Source organism: Numida meleagris, chromosome 2, assembly GCF_002078875.1.
Source record: "Numida meleagris isolate 19003 breed g44 Domestic line chromosome 2, NumMel1.0, whole genome shotgun sequence".
In the NCBI taxonomy this organism is placed as follows: domain Eukaryota; kingdom Metazoa; phylum Chordata; class Aves; order Galliformes; family Numididae; genus Numida; species Numida meleagris.
Genome location: NC_034410.1, coordinates 9,694,583 through 9,712,656, shown reverse-complemented (window position 1 = coordinate 9,712,656; position 18,074 = coordinate 9,694,583).

The following is an 18,074-nucleotide window of genomic DNA, read 5'->3' as shown; positions in this document are numbered from 1 at the left end:
AAATCACCTATATACTAAGAACATGGCTACACAGGTCATGCTAAGATCCATCTAGTGCGGTGTTTTGTCTTTGATATGTGGGCAAAAAGTGGATGTCTAGGGAAAAACTATAAGAATGTAGAAAATAACTAGTGGTATTTTCTAAGAATAAGCATGCAACTTTCTACCACAGGAGGCCTAGGAACTTCCTGAGCCAAATAAAGTATTATTTTATTTAATACTAGCACATTACCCTTTATGGACAGTTTACACTTAAGTCCATGAACATCACGTTGCCTCAGATCAGCACAATCAGAGCTGAAAAGTGTGATGTTGCAAGTCCCTGCCAAACCACCCGAAATAATCTCTTCATCATTCAAGACATACATTGAACCAGAGAGCATATGCAGATGTTATGGTTCAAAGCCCTAGGCAAAATGCAAGCAGTGGCACGTTCTTTGAACCCTACCTCATATCTACTCAATGTACATTCAAAGATATTAAGACCAGAATAAACCTTTAGATCATCTAAACAGACATCTAAGATAAAAATTAATTGTATTAAAAAAAAAAAAGTAAATAATTGTACCCAAGTGTTACACCTACTACTTGGAGTGTTGTGTCAGCTTGTGGATTAAAACACTTTAATGTACATTTCTGCATGTGAGTTCCAGTCACTGCCAGTGCAGCTAGCACACTCCAGGAGCCTGGGAGCTCTTCATCCTGGTGTACACAGAATCACAGAGTCACAGAATCACAGAATCACGAGGGTTGGCAGTGACCTCAAGAGATCACTGAGTCCAATGCCCCCGCCAAAGCAGGTTCCCTACAATAGGCTGCACAGGTAGGCATCCAGACAGGTCTTGAATATCTCCATAGAAGGAGACTCCACAACCTCTCAGGGCAACCTGTTCCAGTCTCCATCGCCCTTACTGTAAAGAAGTTCTTCCACATGTTAGTATGGAACTTCCTATGTTCAAGTTTTAGGCCATTGTTCCTTTTCCTACTGCTACACACCACCAAGAAGAGCCTGGCCTCCTCCATTTGCCTCTCACCTCCCTTTAGATATTTATAAACATTAATCAGATTCCCCCTCAGTCTTCCCCAGGCTGAACAGACCCAGGTTATTCAGCCTTTCCTCACAGGGGAGATGCTCCAGGCCCTTTATCATTTTTGTGGCCCTCCACCGGACTCCTTCTAGGAGATCCCTGTCTTTTTTGAACTGGGGAGCCCAGAATTGGACACAGTATTCTAAATGTGGCCTCACCAGTGCAGAACAGAGTGGGGAGGATCAGCTCCCTCAACCTGCTGGCCATGTTCCTTTTAATGCTCCCCAGTACAGACCAACAGCTGCAGCCCACAGTGACACAAATGACACGGACACATCTGAGGGTCTTGTTCTGCAAGCTGAACTCCTTATGACTGACAAAATCAGTTTCCATAATGACATCTAAAACTGACTGGAAGTTCACGTGGTTTTGTGACTAGGTATCACATCAGCCTGAAGTTTCAAACTCCATGGTTATTAATTTTTGAAACACTGCTTTCCAGAAGATTTAATGTGTCATTTCACTAGCCATCACAAATACCAATCTATAGGGATCAGCTGTAGAAGAATTAGATGCAGAATGTGAGCATTAGGTAGGCACAGAAGTTAAAAAGCTCAAGAGGATAGTGTAAAATTGCAGCTCTTTGGGAGCTAAATCTCAAGAAACTCTTGGTCAAACTGTACCATATTTGGATCCGTCTTTTCTACTTTCATGACGCACAACAGTTTTTAATGCAAATCAAATTAGTTTGTTTATTTTTAAGCACTTAGACACTTAAATAGGTATTCGATGTTGTTGCAGCACAGAATCACTCAGGTGAAAATTATTTGATGACTACATCTGGAAAATGCAAGCATTTTAGTGGCTGATAACATCTGCAGCCACCTAGCAACATATTTGTGACAGTGACCAGGAAAACTGCAGAATGACATTTTTAACTGTTTAGACACAGAACAAAGTAGGTTTTTTTCCATTTGAACCAAACCAAATATTTGACTGCACATATCAAGAAAAAAAAGGAATTACTCATATAAGTGCACTGAGAGTGAATACTATCATAATAGAAAGGTCATTGTGACTTCAGAAAAGTACTCCTGTGATTCCAAGGAAGTAATGCTAAAAAGTTTTTCCTGCTTTCCTTTTTTTTATCATTCGCAGGCATATGAATGATTACTGCTATGGCTCTGCAATCAGCTCATCGCAGAACAGCTTTCATTTGCCTTAGTGGCTTAAACTATGTCAGGCATATTGATTATCTGACTTCTGTGCTATTAAGGACACAATAAATCTACTAAAACATAGGCTTTAATTTTGCATGCATTTTCTGTATCTTAGAGAACGATATTTATTACTTGTATTTTAACTAAATAATATTAAAGCAAGGCATATTAATATGTAACATGATATATTAATAGATATCTCTCTATTAATATATATTGTTGTGTGGCTCTTTCTGCATGGTTTTACACTACATCACCCCAATCTTTCCATATTGCATATAAAATAAATTAAATGATGTGCTCATCCTGGAAGCGGGCCTATGAAAAATTCACACGTTACCATAGCATCCAAGGCTTAGTTATAGCAGGTCTGTGCCTTTCATCCTAAGCACAAGGAAATGACCTTTCCGTTATATATGTGGGCTGCTCCGGAAGTAATGCCTCCTATTTTATTCTGTTGGCCCATGATGTCAGAAGTGGATGTTGGTGGTATGGCAGTAGAGGCTGAACCTTCCCACCAATATCCCATTACATGTTGTTGCTGTGTGACAGATGGCAGCAGCGGGGCAGTCTGACAAAATGGTGTCTGACATGGAAGTGCGTGTGAAGAAAAGGTGTGGAATTGAATTCCTCCATGTGGAAAAAATTGCACCCACTGACATTCATTGATGCTTGCTGAATGTTTATAGAGACCAAACAGCGGATGTGAGCACAGTGAGGTGGTGGGTGGTGCATTTCAGCACTGACAACAGTGGCATGAAAGACAAGCCACATTCTGGACAGCCATGCACAGCTGTCACACCACAAAATGAAGAATGTCTAAAACAGCTCATCCATGTAAATTCGCTAATGGTGGTGACTGTGTTGAAAAATAGTGCTTTCTAGCTGAGAATTTGCTCTATTTTGTAGAGCAAATTGTGCTCTTTGTTTCTGTTCCTGTTTCCATAGAAATAAATAGGAAGCATTACTTTCAGAGTGACCTACATACAACATGATTTTTTAATTTATGGTGAGTTTGCTTCTTCATAGTCTTACTACAGTGATCTTAGCAGCAGAAGAAAAAAAACTTCCACAAGTACTCTATTTCTGTGGCCTGCTAACAGAACAGAGAGCCAGACAGTTTCAGTTCAGCTCATATACATCTGGGATCAGTGAACACACTTGGTAGGTGGGGCAGGATTCGGGTTGCCCAAAACTGGACATAAGCATTGGTCAGCCAAGTAGTGCTTTGTGGTATACTGCCTGTATTGATAAACTTTAAGACATCATGGGGTCTTTACAAGATGGCAAAGAGCAATGAATGCTGAATCATGCATGAATAATGAATTCATATCCCACTCCTAATCTCTTTTAGGTTTTACACAACATAAAAAACAAGCAAATATCCCTTCCAGGTCAATGTCTTAGGGGGATCGTTAAACCACCAGTCCCAGGTTGGCTCAATGTACATTTCAACCCACTGCAATTTGTGCATGATCATTTGTTCCTTGTTGGAAATGGAATGCACTCATGGAAAATAGTGGATGAACATATAGAGACTGCAAGCTGAAAACCTACCCTCAAAACATAGCTTGCTTTGTAGTGGCATGGCCGTTCATGTAAAGCAGAGGGGGATGTTCTAAAATCTCTTGTGAGAACTTCGAAAGGACCTTCCCAGAATATCTCAATGAGTATTTGGGTTTAAAAAAAACACAAGTTTGGTTGTATACTGCAGGTAATTCCATTGGCTAAAAGTCTCCTCTGACAATATAATTGATCAAGTGCCTGCATTTTCTAGTCAGAGAGAGTAGTTTTAATTTTGATTCACTCTTGTACTGCATGTAAAGATCTGTTAACAGAGATTAGTATTCTGAATCTGTGCATCTGATCTGGAGCTCATTTAGGCATTAAGTGGACATTAGCTGGAAGATCACAGCACTTGTGTATAAACAAGCAGCACACAATTTGGGTATATCTCAATTAATTGGTGTTACTCTAAATTCTATTTCATATAGACTCATCTAAATATGCATTTAAGAGAGGAAAGGGTTTGTCCTGGAAGTTGTCACTACTTAATACCCCTGTCATTTCTCTTTACAATCCAGATGTGCTGAATTGCCCATAAAACTACCTAACAGTGATTAGGGAGCCAGTGTCATCTGATTGATGCTCATTACACTAATTATAAGTGTTTCACCAGTGTCTTCTACTTCCCTCCCCTTAGCTGTGCTACTGTCTTCTTTTCTCTCTGGAAGTTCTTTGGAACTAACTTCTGGGGAAATATCTTGTCTTATACAATGGGACCTTGACCTTTGACTGAAGTCTTGGACACTGCAGCTTAGTGTGTAAGAATATGAACAGCCCGCACATGCCTGAACAAAGCCTTCTGGTAAGAGAAAGAAGAGCTCTTTCCTATGTGTCTGAAAGCACACGTTAAAAACAGACCATAAAGGATTTATAAATACATAGGACTTGTGTTGCTGCTGTTCATTGATTTTTTTTTTCCTGAATTTATCAAAGAGACAGGAAATCTTTAGCCAATAAAGTCAAAATTCGCCTAGAAGTAAGGTTTATTGCCCTTCTCCAAAATGAAGAAATAGATGAGGAGGATATTCCAGACAAATCCTCTTCACTTTTGGTGTTTCCTATCAATATATCTCGATCTTTCTAGCAACAACCTTTTGCATTTGCTGAACCCACCCCTGTGAATACTCCTAGAGGTCCTCCACCAAACAGTACAAGACAAGGGCTTTCAGCATGCCCCCATCAGTGACAGGCCTAGGCCACAGCTCTCCATGAGACTAACATCTGAGTACAATTCATAAAAGGACATTTCGGTGTGCTGCTGCCATGTTGGAGGGGCACTGGGATGTCTCTGCACTGGGTGGCCGCACTTGGGCCTGCCCACGTGCTATGCAGAAGGAACGCAGCCTGTCTGCATGTCAGAAGGCTTGCAGAAGTGACAGGTGATGTCCCACAGGGTCATGACTCTACAAGGACATAGTACCAAGCAGTACCACAGCTATTAGGCACCAGTATGACCTGTAGCAATAGCAGTAGTACCTGTAATACCAGTCATGTGCGCTACGCCACAGTGCTGTGTGGCACAGCTAGGCCCTGCTCTGAGCCATCTTAATGGCACAGTTCCTCCCTTTTGTGCTTCTGTGTGGGGACACGCAAACTGTCTTTCCCTCCAACCCTCCTGCTTCCTTTCCAACAGCATTCCTCCCTTTCTCTAGTACTCTGGAGGAATCAGAGGGCCCAAAGACAGAACTGGGTCAGGATGACTGATGTCCTCCTGTCCCTTGTGACACCCAGAGCTATGGCTTCCTGTGATGAAGTCCCCAAGAAACAGATTGTGTGTCCGTGCAAGATGAAATTAGCTGATGAGTGGAGGGTTTAGTGATGAAAGAGAGCTTTCCATCTATGCTCCCAGCCCCAAAGGCATTTAGCATTATGAGCAGCCCTATAATTAAAGACGCACATCCACCTATCTGCAACAGCAGCAGCAACCATTTGGTGCTACTGATTACAACCAAAAAGCAGGATGAGCACAGACACAGTGACTCGCTAATGCAATGATGTTCCACCTCATAAGAGCATGAGCAAAGCTAGTGCATGACTGCATAAGGCACACGTGCCCTAAGTCCTGTCCTGGTTCAGTTTTGAAGAGGATTCATACCTCAGATGATGTATGAATCCAGATCTACAATCTAGATGATTGGCCAAAAACATGGAACTGTACATTCCCAAACTCTGAAAGGTTCAGAGGAATTTTCCTGAAGTCTCAAATCCCACTTTTTTAGAATTTTGAATCTGGAGATGAAATTGGAGCTGCACCTCATGACTGGGTCCCCTCTTTGTCCCCTCTTTGGAAGAAGTATTGCCCCTTAGAGCAATTCCTTTTCTCTTGCATGACTTCCTTTCTGATTTCAGGACTTCAGTGATGACTAAAAGCATGGCTGTTCCTGATATGACCTCTCCCAGCAGAGGCATCTTCTTATATACGTGTTTCTTTGGGAGGCAATTATTTTCTTCCTCTTTCTGAGGTTTGCAATTTTGGAGCTACTGCTTTCTTTCAAGCTCCCACAACACTTGCAGGAACCTCCCCAGGTAAAAGCAAATGTTATCTCAAAGGGTTACTGAGGCTTTTAATACATTCTGACTTCACTTTCATAATTTGTTATTCACTGATCTGCCTGCCATTTCCCTAAAGTATTCTAAGCTCGCATTGAGCTTCACTGTCTAAACTTGGATTTCTCAGCATTTTGCTTCTTTCCTGAGAGAACTTCTCTGACTTCATCCTGGTAAAGCAGTGGTTTCAATCTGAAATTATTTTTCCATGTATCAGCTTTCAATGGGTAATTTCCAGTTCTCATCATTTTTCCCCATTAGTTCAGTTGCTGTACCACATCTAGTAGTGATGACAGACTTCTTCTTCTGAGTTGCTTTTTTTCTCTTTCTCCTTTCACAATCAGGTTTACTGGTGACCATATAGCAAACCACCTAAGCCCCAAACTGCAGTTATGTTCCACAGAGACTGACTGCCTTCAGTCACCACCTCACATCACCCAACGTAGAGCTTGGTATAGAGGGGATTGACTAGGACTGTTCAAGTCTCTTCTTCAGTTTTGCTGATAGTTTGTTGCCTTCTCCCTTCTTTCTTTGTCTATAGTGAACCTCACACTTGTACAAAATCCAAGCATGTGGGTTATTTGCCGCATAGTTGGACAATTTCTTCTCTGGTTCTCTCCAAAGGCACAGATAACAGACTCTGAAGGACATAAATGCAGTGTTCATCATATGGATTCTCTAGTTTTAGCTGGAGAATCTAAGACGCCTTATTTGGAGACTCAGTATTTGGTTAAGAACATCTGCTCTGTTGCACACTGAGATCTGCTACAAGCTAGTGAGCAAAGTCTGGAAATCCATTTGAAAGGCTGCAGGTTTCTGTGAAAAACACATGCATAAGGTCAACACCTGTCCTCCATTCTACCTCCTTTGTATAGTTCCTCTCCAACTGCAAGGGAAAAAAAAGAACTTATTTTGGCTCGTGTGGGGTAATAGGTTGCATAAAATAGGTGTTGCCCACCAGTGTGCACTTCAGTCACAGTGGAAAGGTGGGTAACCCTTTCCTGGGCCATCCTAGTGGCCTGTGACCAAGGCTGCTCTGAAACTTGCTGCTCTCTGATTCTAGGGGTAGGAAAGCAGGTATGTCCTATTTCTTGGGCATGCTGACTTCGCTTCAGCAGTGCTTACGGATGACTTGTTTTCTGGAAGGCATTCAAGTAGCCCAGATACGGCTGCTCTCCCACATCTCTACCTGAGAAGAAAAGCAATGCAGCTGGCATGCAGCCAGGCCCACGCCACCTCAGTTGGACAGCTTGGGGTACGTGAGCTAGCCCAGCATAACCCTGTGGGGTGTCCCCTGCCCACTGCACTGTGGCTGGGGACACGTTCCTCTGTGCTGAGAGTGGTACAAAACCCAGAGGGAGGCGGTGGAGGGAGTGGGAAATCCCAGGATGCCATTCCTTAAGCAGGCATATCCGCCCTGCTGTGCAGAGGCCTGAAGGATTTCTAGCTGCTGCCCAGAAATGGGGCCCAGGGTAGTCAGACCTGCCATCTGCTCCAACTTGCTAGAATGCTAAATATGAGCATTTGGAAACCACAATGCTCTGCTTCTAACTGCACAGGCATCTGCTTCCTAAGCACAGATCAAAAACACCCAGGCCGCTGATTGTGCCTCCCAAGTGCGAACCGATTCTGCTCCCTCTTCGCGCTTGGTTGTGCCTTCATGCGTGCAAACGCCCACATTCTCCCTCAGGACTGCACAAACATCTACCTATGCCTGGTTTGCTTTGCCTCCACCTCCTGATAGATCTTGCCCACACTTCTTCCTCTCCATTTCCTTGCAGAATCCCAGACACATGAATTTGTTCCACCTATCTTGTCCTTGTTGCAAGCCCAGCTGAATTCTGCCCTCTTACATACCAGCAGGGCAGCCTGTTGATGGAAGCTGTCCTCAGGATAACTTCGGATCACAGACCTAAAGGTACATGAAGGGGCACTTCTGATGTTCCTTAAGGAAAGTGCAGACCACAACATGCCACAAGCATCCACCTCAACATGCCCTGAAAGCCAAGCAGGGAAGCAGCCAGAGATGATCATTCTGCATCAGGGGATTGGCAGGCTTCCTGAGCACTATTTCCAGATTTTGTAACGCTCAGATGGCTTAGTGAAGACAGTGATAGTCTGATTTGAAAATCTGGCTGGATTCCCCAGGAAAACACTTTAAAACTTAGCTCTTTTTTAACTGTGCTTTCACATTTCAATAGCTGCTGTACCATTAACAGCTGGGCTTAGCACCTACCTCCTGAATCACATTGAATAAGAAGGGTGCTTACTGATCAGACTGCTTTCAGTCTTCATGTGCAAGGAGAATACCACGATGAATTGTATAAGATATATATATATGTATGCAATTATGAATGGTGTATTTATATATATTTATATATGTACACAAAATTTTGGGGACTTTACCTTGATGAAAGCAAAGACAGAATCCATTTTTTTTTAAATATTTTCATGTTTTACCTCCTTGGCAGAGCATTTAAAAAAAGTATGTAGGCCAGAGCTGGTTCTCACTTCAAGTCAGGAGCAGCTTATCTACTTGTCTCAATGAAATCAAAGTTCAATGCATTTTCAGTGGTATATCAGTATCTTCCACCTTGCATCCAGTAGTGGCAATGCTAATAATTTTATGGTGAATGTTAGGATCTATAAAAGGAGATTTACATTCTACTTAATACCAGAATATGACATTTTAAATTTTTACTAGCTGATATATGCACAGATAAAATCTCAGAAGTGTGAGGCTCAGTATTTTAATGCAAAATATAAATAACAATTTGAAGGTAATATCCTCATATTTCACTCTTAAGCCAGTCTTGGCCTATTTTGGGGTTCCACGCACAATTTTTTAGAACCTGTATTTTGCAGAACAGCTAATCTTTGTCGAGAACAAGTTGTACCATTATTCTAACACCAGACAGACATCATTCATTACTTCAGACTTCTTCAGTGGATTTTCAATTTTATTTCACTGATTCTGGATATAAACAACCTTGACAATATAACCAATAGTATCCTAAATTTTCAGCATGTCTGCTCTTCCCCCCAGAAAACAGGCAGTTCAGGAAGCCTGACATTCTTACTCCAGCCTGTTTTTTTCAACCACAGTTCGGCCACCCATCAGTCCCCTGCAGTGAGCACTCGAAGTGCTGGCTCACCACGGGCACTCTGAGCCAGCCTACATGTAGCATGGGGCAAACTGCTAACCCCATCTGTCAACAAAGACAGAAGGGGGAGAAGAAAGCTAGCAGCCTAGGAAGGGAGTCCCTGGAAGGTTGCAGTTTTCACATCTACTTATATAACATCTGTTAGTCAGTGTTGTGCCTCCAAATACAGATTGGCATTTCATTTGAATGGGCCTGGAGAAGCAGAGTAGATGGATAGTAGTGGAGTGATGGACAACACAGACATCATTTTTTTGCAGTGTGTTGTAACACAGACTTGGTATCTTGCTGCATTTATTCATTCATCCATTCATTCATTGTAAGGGGAATTTTTAAGCCCTCTTTTCCTTCCTGTCTGCAGTGTAAACCACAGCACAGTTCCGCAGCCATCTAACGAAAACGATGCAGATCTCACCATGGATACCCATTTAAATAGAGAAGTCACAGGACAGTTGCTATTTGTGTGCCTGAATGGAAGTCTATTGTGTTATTTTTTTTGCTCCAGTGAAGCAGAACAAATCCTTCTTTTTCTTTGTTTATAGGAGGTGAAAAAACATACTGGTACTGACTTTCAGATAAAAACTCTTAGTGGTGTTCGGTTTCTGCTCACTTTGAAAACATCTGGGAACACAGAGACAGTCTATCTATCTATCCTGCTCCTATTCCAGGTAGCATTACTATGCTGTTAAATACCCCTCTCATTTCCTTTGTTTGACCTTATGCTGTAATTCCTTGTCATCAAGGACAACAACTTTTGGGCACTACCCAAATACCAATTTTTTAATATAATTCATGAAAATGAATATGGGTATTCCTATAGTTGAAGAGCTGAACCAAAACTCAGGAGGCCTCAGCTTTGTTTCAGTGGGCCTGTGTCATCTTTGATGCATAACCCTTCTTTGCGCTTTGGCTTTCTAACTCCATTTTTAATTTGTTTTGCTACAGTGTCCTTGCCAGTGACTAGGTGCTCCTAATGTTTGTGTTGTATAAATACATAAACAAAAGATAGCTCTCGCTGCAATAAGCTCACATAATCAGAAGGAAATATTTTCCAAAGAAAAAAAAAAGGAAAATCAAGGAGAAGGAAAGTTAAAAAAAGATTTGGAGACGTATAATGCAATTTCAGTAACTTCTGAGAATATGTATTTTTGCTCAGCCTTCTGCACAAGTAAGTGCACAGTGAAAGGCCAGTGGGTCTCCATGTGAGCTTATTCTATGCTGGTTGGTCTGGCTGGCATCGTGCTACCATGAGCAGAGTGTTCCTGGTCCTGAGCCAGCTCAGGTGTCCCTGTACAACATGCGTGAGCTTTATTCTGTTCAGAGGGGGCACACTTAGAACAGATCTGAAGTCTGTGTTCTCATTTGCAACTTCATCTTATTTTAAGACTACTGATTTTAAAATGGAGGCTAAAACACTTTCACAATATTAGCATTAACCATTTTTTTAAATACTACCTTGAGGGACACTAAGATAAGGGCACACCTTAAAGGATACTAGGATTTACCTTGCAGATAGATTGGAACTCCTGGTAGGTATCTGCATGTGAGCTGGACATCCAAGCTTTCATTACATTCAGGGTAATACAGAGATCTGCCCACCTCATCAAAATAGACCTCTAAGGACACAACCCAGTTGGCTAAACTTAGATGTCTAATGCCAGCTTTGCCTGTGGTATCCAAAACGTTTATGTGGAATTGCCAACATTAAACATGACCTTTCTCCTTTTGAAGGGGCAGCCAGAAGTTATGGCATACCATGGCTTTGCAAAATATATGTGGGCATGGCAAATGTCATTAGAGAAATATACGTGGGTAACTGAATACTAGTCAGCTGGATAGCTCTCTAGGTTTCGCTAACTATAGTGGGAGCTGGGATTCATCTCTCACACAGACATTGAATCTATGAGCTAAATGCCATCCTGAATGTCATGTAAGAAGAAGACTCAGTTTTTTTCCTTCCCAAAGGGTGGGAAATTCTGGCTCCAAGTTCCCAATCAACTTCTCCCCAGAGCATCTTCACACCCAGAGGACTTCATGGGGCTCTCTCAGCTCTTCACAAGTTTCCACGGCTTTAAGGAGTACTCAGACTGCCTTCAGCTGATGCACCAACAGGGTTTTATATACTGTTAGAATTAATTTAACTATAACATAAGCTGCTGGAAAGGAATAGTGTTTACCCAGGACTCGGTACCTCTCAGGCTTTCTCATTATTTACATAGTGCTTATATTGCTCAGTGGTGCCAATCAGGGTAAGTATTTATTGCTGCTGGCTGTTTACTGCTCCATATCTGAATATAGCTTCTGCCCTGAAGAGCTTACAATTCAATTAAAAAACAAGATGCCAGGAGTTTAAAATAAGAGAGAAAGCTGATGGGCAAAAGAGGTAACACTACTAATCACAAAGTCAGGAGAAGCAAAGTACTTTTTTACCCCCGTTCTTTGTTTATTTTTTTTTTAAGAATATGCTTTTCAATGAAAACAAAGCAAAACAGATCAACTGCATGCATCTCTCCATTTTTCCTTTCCCCCTTCTGATTCTCAAGGTGATTTACATTTCTCAGTAGAAAGATTACACCTTAAATAAGATTTGTAGATTTCCATTTAATCCTATTTAAGATTTTTTTGTGCTCATAACTCCCATCTGCTTACAGGCCATTGGTGCACATCTGTCTCCCACAAGCATGGGCCTGGATTATCAGCAGGGACATACAGGGCCTTTCTTTCCCCAGTGGTCTATGAAGCAATGCAGGTCACAGTCATCCATTTCCCCCAGTTTTGCCTGGGTTTATTTGCCTGCTTCTGATCCAGCCTCCAGGCTGGGCTGCGTCTCAGCACAGTTCTCCTGCTGCACTCTCAGCAAGGCCTCCTCCGGGTTTCCTGGGACCACCAGCCCTGCTGTGCCATCCTTGGACATCACCCACCACTGTTCCACCTGCTCCACACCACTGAATTCCAGCTCACCTCTGCCTGCCAGGCAGCCTGCTTCCTTAGAGACAAGACCATTTTCACAGTTAATTTAAAAGATAATTTGTGTTCTCTCTGTGGGATATCCCTCACATATTACTCAATTTGGTGAAAAATCAGAAACATATGGCTACAAATACTATCTACAGCAGACATAAAAATGTGCTACTATTGTGCCAACACAGGAAGAGAGGAGCTGGAAAGCAAAAGATACCAACATGGTTTAAGGCAGAATCAAGCTTCTTTTAAAAATCACTGTGAATTGAAAATCAGAGTTCACACTACATGCATTTGCACAGTTCATGCCCTATTCAAGTTTAGTAGCTGTACTATCAGAGCTCTCCTCTTTGTCTAAACACAGGAGAGGCACAGCAGGTTAGAGTGAAATATTGTACTTCGGTGCCAGGGAGCTGGTTGTGAAGAAAGCATCTCCTAGACAGACAAGTCTTGCAACATTTGTGTCGCGCCTGAACTTAGGTTTTTTGCTACCAGGCACTGGCTTTTGCCAAGTTCAGAAGTCAAGGTATTTTCTGATGCATACATCTGCCCAGTAAACATTGAATCACCAGCACATTTCACAGCGCACCACAGAGAAGCTCCCAGTGCTAAAGACCTAACTCAGAACTGAACCAGCATAGCGAGAGAGAAAAAAAAAAGATAGTATAAACATGTTTGTTTTTTTTTCACTACTGGGTAGTTCTCATTGTGATTTTATTATCTTTCTACAGTAATAGTAAAAGGATGATTAATAGTTTGCATTCGAAGTCAGCATTAGCTGACCGCATCCATAACGACAGTGGCTGTGCAACCATGTGCAAAGAAAAATCTTAACTACACTGATTCACCAAATTTTCCATGTTGGATTTAGCTTACTACGCAGTCAGCTGGAGCTTGCTATTTAGGCCTCCGATAGCATAAGCTAGTTTTGCTTTGTTTTTATATCAGATTTCTATTACCTCCCTTACATTGATGGGGAAGTTAGAATTAAGATCGCAAAAAACCTCTGAGTGAACAATAGTGTCTTAATGCGTGTCTTGAGGTGCAGAAGCATTCCCACACAGAACTAAGCACACGGTTTAGATGTGTAACAGCTGTGTCAGCAGGTGCAAGGAGATATCTGCAGCCATTGCCATCCGCAGGGGTTTCCCCTGCTCCTTTTACAGGTAGAGAAGTCCAGAAGTCTGGCACATAGGAGCCGCTTTGGGGTAGCCAGGTACACCAAGATGGGTGCACTTGCATCTCAGTGTCTCTCTTCTGATTCATTTTACTTCCGTTTTGGCTTATCTTGATGCAGCAGGCTGAAAATTGGTGAAACTTGTTCTTTTATAAGCAGATTGCACATCTGTTTCAAGGGCAGCAGGAAACATTAGGGCAGTGGGCATCAGCATAGCTCCAGCACATGGCTCTGCCCTACCTACGGGTAATTTAAAAACCTGCATTTCTCAGCATAGGTGTTTCCATTAACCAGACAGGAGCTGCAAACACTAATCAAACAGGGAGCACTCCCTTCAGCATGCCTGGAGCTGCCATACCCTGATACAGCACGGCAGAGACCTAGCTGGGAGGAGGCCTGGATCATAGAAAAGACCCATCAATATTACTGAAAACAAACAAACAAACAAACAACAACAAATAAACCCAAAACAGTGAGGTCCTAGGAAGGGAGAAACTGCTGGGATGGAAGAAAGACAGAAGGTTTTCAAATACACCAGCCACCATCGAGTGTCATCATCCCAGTCTGGAAGAGGATTGAGGGCGTGGTGCCAGCAGCTCAGCTAAGTCAGCAGAGCCCTAGAAAGTTGGGAAGAATGAACCATAACCTCCTGCCTCCGTGGAGACGGACACTTCAGCAAGGCCCCTCTTCATGAGTTTAGAAGCAAGCAGCAGTCCAAGCGGAATGCTCTGTTGGAGCTGAGGGAACGGTTCAGTCAGAATTTTTTATGAGAAATAGCAATTTGTAGAGGAAAATGCTTTCTGTGAAAAATCTCCTGAGGATCAAGGCCCTCTGGTTAGAAACATGCTGGAGATGCCAAGACTGCTAGCTGAAGACTAAACTGAGAAGAAAGCATCGTGGCTTCTCAAACAAGATTCTGCTGCAACCGAGTGTTAGGAAAAAAAGGGTGTAGGAACCCTCCCTCTTGAAAATAACCAGAATCTTCCTGCTGGCTGAAAACCAGGAGTGAATCCCCACATTATGGAAAAGGGCTCTGTAATGGGGAAAAGCAGTCACAAGGCTGTATGAACAGATCATCTTGACAACTAGCATTCAGCGCATGAAGTGATTTTTCTACCAGCCTCAGCAGCGGGGCTCTCTGGCTGAGGTGGAAGAGGTGTAAAGAACAATCAGACATGATTGTCCAGACAGAACACGCCAGAGAACTCAATAGAGTGTATATGTTACAGTGTTCCTGTAAATTATGGGCGTAACATATCCAAAGACAGGGCAGCAGAGATTTCTTTAACATAGATAAATCCTAAGCTACTCTAGTGTATGCCAATTTAGAAGTATTTACAGGCAAAGCTAGCAGCTCTGCCCCCTACACACCAGGGGGCAAGGTAAGGATAGCCTTGTAAAATGAGCTAAGAAACGGCCAGCTCTGTTCTATTGCCTCTCTCCTTAGAACAGCAGGGAACTTGGGCTGGGCTTATCTGAGAGCAGGCAGGGGCTAGTGGAATTCTCTGGGCAATATAATTTATAATACATGTGCAACTGAAAGTGCAACTTTCACTGCAATCAATTAATTAATTAACACTATTCAAGCATGATCTGTAGATTTTCTGGACTCAATGTTACAGATTCCCGTAGATACATACCCCACTTTGATGTGACTCATATTTGTGATTCACAAACTGCCACTGTTTTTTTCCTATAGCAGAGTATAGGTGAGCTACAACAGAATCAGCATTGAGACATTTCAGTATGTAAAGAATGACATTTTTTTGACTTAAGTAATAATCACCTTGAGCTCTGCAGCTTCAGGAGGAGTAAGCCTGTAATTCTAAAGGATAAGTGAAAAGAAATAAATGAAAAAAATCCTCCCATCCTGACTGATGTATACAGCTTTGGTGCTATCCTCCCTAATCACCCCTTCTAGCAAAAAATGCTTTTAATATAACAAAGAAATATGTAACCTCATAATCAAGCCACGAGGTGTAAATCTCTCAAAATAACCCCTTTATTGGAGCCGTTTAATTATAAGTGCTAGGGTAGGTCAGTTCTTGAAGCTGTGAAAAGAACAGCAAGACCAGAAACTGTCAACTTAGGGGATGCTGAAATGAAGTGTCAGGCATTGTACATCCAGTACTTTGAAAAAGCCATTCTATGATTCTATGATTCGACAATACTGTGAAGAGGAAGACATGGTCTCCATATTCAGATTGAGCAGTTTTTTGCATCTGAAGGACACAGCGCAGTTGCCTTGACCCAGTTTTGCAGTTCCACTGCTCCTGATGTGGCTGAAGCAGTTCCCTTCCCAAAGACATCAGCAGCCATCGTTCCCAAAGGACTATGGCAGCAGCTGGCAATCACTGGCACAGAAAGGGTGCTTTGGATACACTCCTTTGCAGCCTGAGCTGTAGTGACCCTAAAAAGCGGTAGTCTCAAGGAGATACTGCAACTCACTGTGATGTTCGTATCTCTGGATAAAAAGCACTATCTGGCATTAAAGCATCTCTCAGAGCCCACAGCTAACCCACAGTATTTCACAGTATGTTTTTTAACTGGTAATAACATTCACTGTTTCATAGCTGCACCTGAATTTCTTGTATGTTTACTACAGGCTTCATCAAGTGCTCTTTATTTTAAACCTGAAGCTTTCAGCCACTTTACAGATAACTTGTACAATACACAAGTGAAGGAGTTTGCAGGAGTTTTTTTTATACGGTGTTAGGGTACATCTACACTCTCAGCATCCTGCTGTTGTATGTATTTGATGGGGAAAGAGAGTCTGAAGCTGCCCAGCTAAAGCACAGTCACTCAGACCATGCAGGTTACACAAGAAGCGCTGACTCTGAAGAGCGAAGGACTGCCTGCGTCTTCCCTTCCTCAGTCAGTGCACACCCGATAATTCGAGTCTTGACTCTCTGCTATTGTACTTGACCACGCTGTAGGATGTCATCAAGCTGCAGATAAGACCTCTTAGAAATAATCAAGTCCAGCCTTTCCAACAAAAATCCCATAGGCCAACTTCACAATCCATCCACAGCCCAGTTTGATGTGAAAAAAAAATCTCCTTTTGCCCTATAGTAATTCAGAGACTTGTGTGTAATTCAGGTACGTTAGGATTGTACACCCAGCAGCTATTTAACTACACACTGATCACCTGAAACATCAATTTCTGTAAGAGACAAGGTGAGGACTCTAATTTCCTTGTCCTTCAACACTGTACAGTCATTTACACTGTGGCAAAGAGAATGGAGGATCTTTATAACCAATTAGCACTACAATTCCAAGTTCAAATGAACATTCAACTAAGGTGAGCAGAGAATCTGCTAACGCTTCATTACTGAATTTTACCACTTTTCAGACGTGCTCCTTTATCCACTGAGGAATATATGCCTACGAATAAGAACTAAAGGATCCTCGTTATTGCTATAATTGAACAGATACACTTCTGATTAATTGCTTTTTAAGAACTTCTTCTGCTCTTCTGTGTCACAGAGGGGCATTTGATGCTGAGTTAAAGCGGAAAGGCACATTTCTCAATGTAAATTGAAAATTTTAGGAGAGCTCTGTGATTTAAAGTATGCTCTATGCTAATAACACACACCATAATATTTTATGATATAACTAACGAGAGATTCATGGAAAACTGTTGCTTCAGAACCATATTTTTTACAATTAGCATTTTTTATCATTAGCATTTTATTTAAAAAAAAAAATATATATATATAGTTCCTGAGTTCTTGGTATGGTCTTTTTCTACATATTCAAATACACTGCTGTGATGGGGTGGGTCATATTAAAAAGTCTGTCTGATGCCTAATGGATTAATGGCTAAACAAAATGTTCATTTCAGTTGAGGAGCACATTTTGTTTTTTTTAATAGCTGGAAAAAAAAGTGCCACAAATATGCTTCTAAAGAAAGTATTTGCTTATTTTTCAAGTATTCAAATTTAAATGATCAACTTTCAACATTTTATCCTTGCTCACTAATAAGCCTTCTAGAGTTTGCCTCGTACTACTAGAAACATTTGATACTCATAGCTTTGCAAAACATTCATCCAGAGGGCTGAATTTTTTCATGCAATTTTCTTCATAGATCTCAAACATAATTGAGAAGGGGAGAAATAAAACTGCTCCAAAAACAGAAACAAACAAAAAAAAAACAGTCCAAAAGTTATTCTGGTATTTAAGAGATCAAGAGCGGGAAGTATGATTCAAGATCCTATTATCTGAAAAGGAAAGTTTGAGAAATAAAAATGTATGCGTATATGGTCCTCACTAAGTCTTAGCATAAGGCTAAAGAGAACAGAAATACAAAATTACAATCATTTTTCAGAATAGATACAACTCTTGCATGGGATCAGTTACAAGGTTGAGCCCAAACATCTCCAGGCCTGTTTGCCACCTGTTGACTGGGGATAAA